The 5,370-nt window shown below is 37.5% G+C and overlaps 1 pseudogene; it reads right to left on the reverse strand.

The window, feature by feature from the left end:
* Positions 1-4,627: 4,627 nt before the first annotated feature.
* LOC117213248 lies at positions 4,628-4,746 on the reverse strand (annotated as a pseudogene).
* Between the last annotated feature and the right edge of the window lie 624 nt (positions 4,747-5,370).

Below are 5,370 nucleotides of genomic sequence, written 5' to 3' on the forward strand. Positions count from 1 at the left end.
AAATGCATGCGACTCACCATTAGATGCGGAGAAACGGAAAACATTGCCATCGATACTGCACTATCTCAGCAAATATCATTGGAAAGACTAACATCAGGCAGGAACCGTCGAAAATCCAATGGTGGAAATGAAGGTTGTGAAAAATCTGTTACAAAGCAAAACACGATAAGTGGTCGCTGATTATTTGGAATGTTGGAGATTGTGAAAAATGGAAATTTATTACACTCGCAACTTTAGTAATAATAAAGATTGAAATTGTAATAAACATCCATAAATGTAAAAACTGAAACTCTAATATAAATGTTTAAAATCTAGAAATAAAAAATCTAACAATTTTTTAAATATATTAGTCATTTGTTTTATAATTTGGTATTAAGACTTTAACACTTTTTTTATTTTAATAGAAGAATAATCTTAGAAAACCCTAACCTATGAAATTTTCAATCAAATTGTATTTCGTAATCAATATTATTCAAAGCAAAATATACAGAATACACATAACCCAAGTATGATATGTAAAGTTACTTACATTCTTGGCTTTTGAGCTACCGTTGGAGCATTTCCAAGGAAGACAAAAAACAAACTCGCAAAAGAAATAAAAGCAAAATAAAAGAGCACAACAACAACGAGTTCACAAAGTTCATCGAGTCACTATCTGCACACGGGAACTACAACTACTCCCTATGGAAAGCCACAAAAAAAAAGATTAAGAAGACAATAAAAATGGTACCAGCAATCAGAAGAGCAGACAACACATGGGCTAAAAGCAACGAAGAGCAAGCTGAAGAATTTTCCAACCACCTATGCTACACATTTACCCCACATAATATCAACAACAGCAACCACAATAGTCATACGGACGAGGATGCGCTAACCACTAGTACACCAACTGACAATCACTACACCATACCCAAAGCAACAGCAGAAGAAATCAGAAACATAATTGAGAAAACAAAAAATAATAAAGCACCAGGAATCGACCTAATCAACGGCAAAATCTTGAAAAACCTTCCGCCAAATGCGATAAGACAAATCACAATAATAGTTAACGCAATACTAAGAATACAATACTTTCCAAAAACTTGGAAACTGGCACAAATCATAATGATACCCAAACCAGGCAAGGACCCACACGAAACCAAATCCTACCGACCAATCTCACTACTTCCGGTGTTTTCTAAGATACTAGAGAAAGTAATTTACGACCGAATAAAACCTATAATAGAGAAGAATCATCTAATACCGGATCACCAATTCGAATTCAGAAACAAACACTCCACAATAGAACAAACGCACAGACTCGTCAATGAAATCTTACAGGCGCTGGAAACAAAACAATATTACACGGCACTCTTTATGGACATCGAAAAAGCATTCGATAAAATAAACCACACTAGCCTACTCCAATCAATCAGGAAACAGTTCCCGGAGCAGATATACCAATTAATCAAATCATTCTTAAGCAGCAGAACCTTCATAGTAAAAATCAAAGGTACATACTCTGAAGTTAAAGAAATCAAGGCAGGAGTTCCGCAACGAAGCGTCCTAGGACCAATTTTATACACATTATACACGGCCAACATACCAACAACTAACAATAGCAAAATACTGACATTCGCGGATGACACAGCTGTACTAGTCAGGCACACTAACCCTGCAACAGCAGTTACAATATTACAAGAACATATCACAAAAATAGAAAAGTGGCTTTAAGCAAAGCAAATTAAAGCAAACCCCGATAAATGCAAACACATTACATTCATACTGCGAAAACAGAAACCACCATACATTGTACTAAACGGCACACATATAATACAAACAAGGCAAGTCAAATACCTAGGACTCCACTTAGATACACGATTCACATGGAAACAGCATATTATAGCAACAATAAACAAAATACAGATGGCAAGGAGACAAATGTACTGGCTAAGAAGTCGAAAATCCAAACTAAGCATTGTTACGTCGCGTAACACTCTACCTAGCCCAGGCCACACACCGCGAGCAAGATGGCAACCTGATGTCTTCGGATACTCACTGCGTACCCTCAATAGCCTCAAGTACCTTCCATAAATCTCAGGAATTTCCTAGTCGAGGTCCTTCAAACTGAACAAACGTCTGTTTCCGAAGCATTTCTAAAGACCTTTGTCTACTACGGCTTGACAAGGGAAAGTTGGTTTTTCTCACGTATGATGCAACTTTCCTCCCACTAACCACTTTCTCTCGAGGGCGGTTAAGACCCTTCGTTTAACCAATTAGCAACGAAGCCTATTTCCCTCACTCTCTTAGCCAAAATCGTCGCCAACAAATCCGAGGGTCCCCTGCGCTAGACACACCCATCTTTAGCTTTCCTCCGCCACAGCATCGTCTCCGAACATCACTGATTTTACATCCTTCGAACAGTCAACATCCTTCGACAGGGTTTACACCCGAAGATCAGTCAGTCTCAATCAAGCATCTCGTCAAGCAGTCAACAATTCGAATACAGTGAGTCGACAAATCCATCATTATACGCGATAATCCGACTAGAGACTCAGGTCGCACTCATTCGTAGTCATCTCATAGCAAATATTCATTTTGTGTTACACCGAAGTTGTTGGTTTGTGAAAATATATAATAACCTGTTAGCAGTAGCGTTATCTTTCATTTAACTACCCTTATTATCCCAAAAGGAATAAGGGATCGAACGATTCGCGGCGTCGATTAGCAAATCGTAACGGGAATTTACGACTCCCGTTGGCGCGCTTCTTCGAGATCGTGCCTCCCCGCAAACGTGCGAAAACAAGCATAGAAAATAAACTACAAATATATAAAATGGTCATAAAACCACTCTGGACATACGGAATAGCACTATGGGGGCACAGCAGCAATGAGCCATATAACCAAAATAGAGGCAATGCAATTTAAAATACTCAGAACAATAGCAAACGCGCCATGGTACGTTAGAAACGAGGACATTCGGGAAGACCTGGGAATACCAACGGTCAAGGAGGAAATTAACAGAAGTGCAAGAAGGTACAGAGAAAGAATAGCAACGCACCCAAACCGGCTGGCAGTGGAAACGGTCGACACATCAAGCATAAAAAGAAGACTAAAAAGGAAACACCGAACAGATCTCACAAAGGACGTAACCTAACATACAAACACTCACCACACTAAAGAAATAAATCAATCAAATTCGAAGATGGTATTCCACTGGGGGTAGCCATCCACATGCTATATTGCTATATCACTAAGGTATAATATTTTACCAAATGCCCTACTGGACAAATTGTAAAATATAAATAAATAAATTAAAAAAAAGGAAGACAAAAAAGTTCAAGCTGTGATGTCTATAACAAAACAGAAAATATCATTAATATCATTAATACACAATAAAAAACATGGAACTTTAGCAATATAAGACTAAACTTTAATAAGTATATAAATTGAAACTCTAACATAAAAGTTTGAGAACATACCATTGAGAATTCAGTAATTTTTATACGTATCAGACAGTTTTATTGTACTTAAATGTTGAGACTTTAAGACTTTCTTTCAATTAAAGCTTTCTAAATTATCAATCATTTTTATTGTATAATTAACAATAATTCAAACAAAATATAATAAATAGAACAAATTGAAATACAATATGTAAAACTACTTACATTCTTGAGCTCCTGTAGAGACTTTGTCCTCTTGAGAAACGCACTGACTCTAGTACCGAAAAAGAATATTCAAAAGAATATAAAATAAGACAACATTACCGCGACCGCTAAAATTATAATCGGCGAACAAGAATTCTAATGTCGCGTACAAAATTGTTTGATAAAATGTTATTACTTGCGCGTGTGATTATTTAATTGAATTTAATCAAAACGACCGTGATTTAAAAATATTGAAAAATACTTTTGCGAAGCAAACACTGACTCTACAAACCGCGGTCACAAATATTCCCTAAAAATAGAGTTGTTTATGGGTGAGGTGGGATATTGAGTTGAAAAGAAGCGAAGTATTGTTTCGATGTTTATCTTCTTTTCTCTATGGAACGTTTATTTAGAAAATACTGCTACTTTTCTTTTCAGCCTTAAGAGATTATTATTGAAAAATTGGAATACGTATGAAAATTATTAGTTTAAAATTATAAGATATTTTTCGATATCGATCAAATGTTTACGAATATCGTGAATGCAATGCGATCATTTGCAAGAATTATACTGTGAATGCTCGTTACTAGAATATGAAATATACACTCCACTAATACATTATTGTCGCGTGTTATAAATAGTTGAAAATGTTCCCAAGAATTCAAAAGTTCACAACTAAATATACCTAAATAATACTACAAAAACGCACGCGAAATCTTGGTTTGAAGTACTTGAGTCTACTTACGCGCCACCTCTATAACAAAAAATATAAGTTACAAAGTTAAACGATAGTAAAAAATATAGTAATGAATAATGCGAAAAATATACTAATGACAATAATAAAGAACCAACGCCACCAATAGGTTATAACACGTTACAAACCTGACGCAACGCTATCCATGATAGGTTCCCTTAACGAACTGCTTGGCGGCCCCGAGGTGCTGAGCCGCTAGCGCTCAAGTCCTTTCCCCACTGGGGGACGCGGCGGGCCCAGTGCGCTTCGTCAACGCCACACGGAGTTCCCAGGCGATCACCCATGCAAGTACTATCCATGCCCGGCGCTGCTTAACTTTCGTGATCTGACGGGAACAAGTACACTCAGCGCGGCCAGGGCGTTGACTACGTGATTACTTATCTAAATCATAATTAAGTATTTATTAAACAATCTTTTCTTCTCAAAGTACAATTACCCAATTATATTCCTATAGTATGCTCATAATTTTCACATTACACTGGCACACGCAACACTTTGCAAATGAGCCTTTTTCATAATGACTGCTTCTAAACTACACCATCGTGACTTCCTAACATTTGCCGTAATTGTTCCTTTGGGTTGGATATCATAACGGTTGCACCATCCAGTTGCCTTTAAATTAAATTGTGTGGCGGATTGGTATCAATAGGACGCCGACAGGTCGATGCATCAACGCGGCGCAACACCTCCCGGGCGACCCGCGGGTACCAACCGCCAACACTAGAGGACTACGACGACAACGAGTCTGTCTATCTCGCTAGCGGTCGAATATACGGACGATTGATACAAATACCGCACCTAGCGAGACTCCCTCTACGTCTAAGGCAGGGACTACCGGGCATAGCCTTACTGACGAGTCCACCGGTAGTCCCGGGACGAAACGCAAAACTCTCTTTTCATCTGCCACAATTGTTTTATACAATTCTTTTAAATTTAAATGTATATTTAATACGTCATATTTTACATGGGTTGTATATGTATTCTACATTT

This window comes from Bombus bifarius, unplaced genomic scaffold (genome assembly GCF_011952205.1).
Source record: "Bombus bifarius isolate JDL3187 unplaced genomic scaffold, Bbif_JDL3187 scf7180000008556, whole genome shotgun sequence".
Classification (NCBI taxonomy): domain Eukaryota; kingdom Metazoa; phylum Arthropoda; class Insecta; order Hymenoptera; family Apidae; genus Bombus; species Bombus bifarius.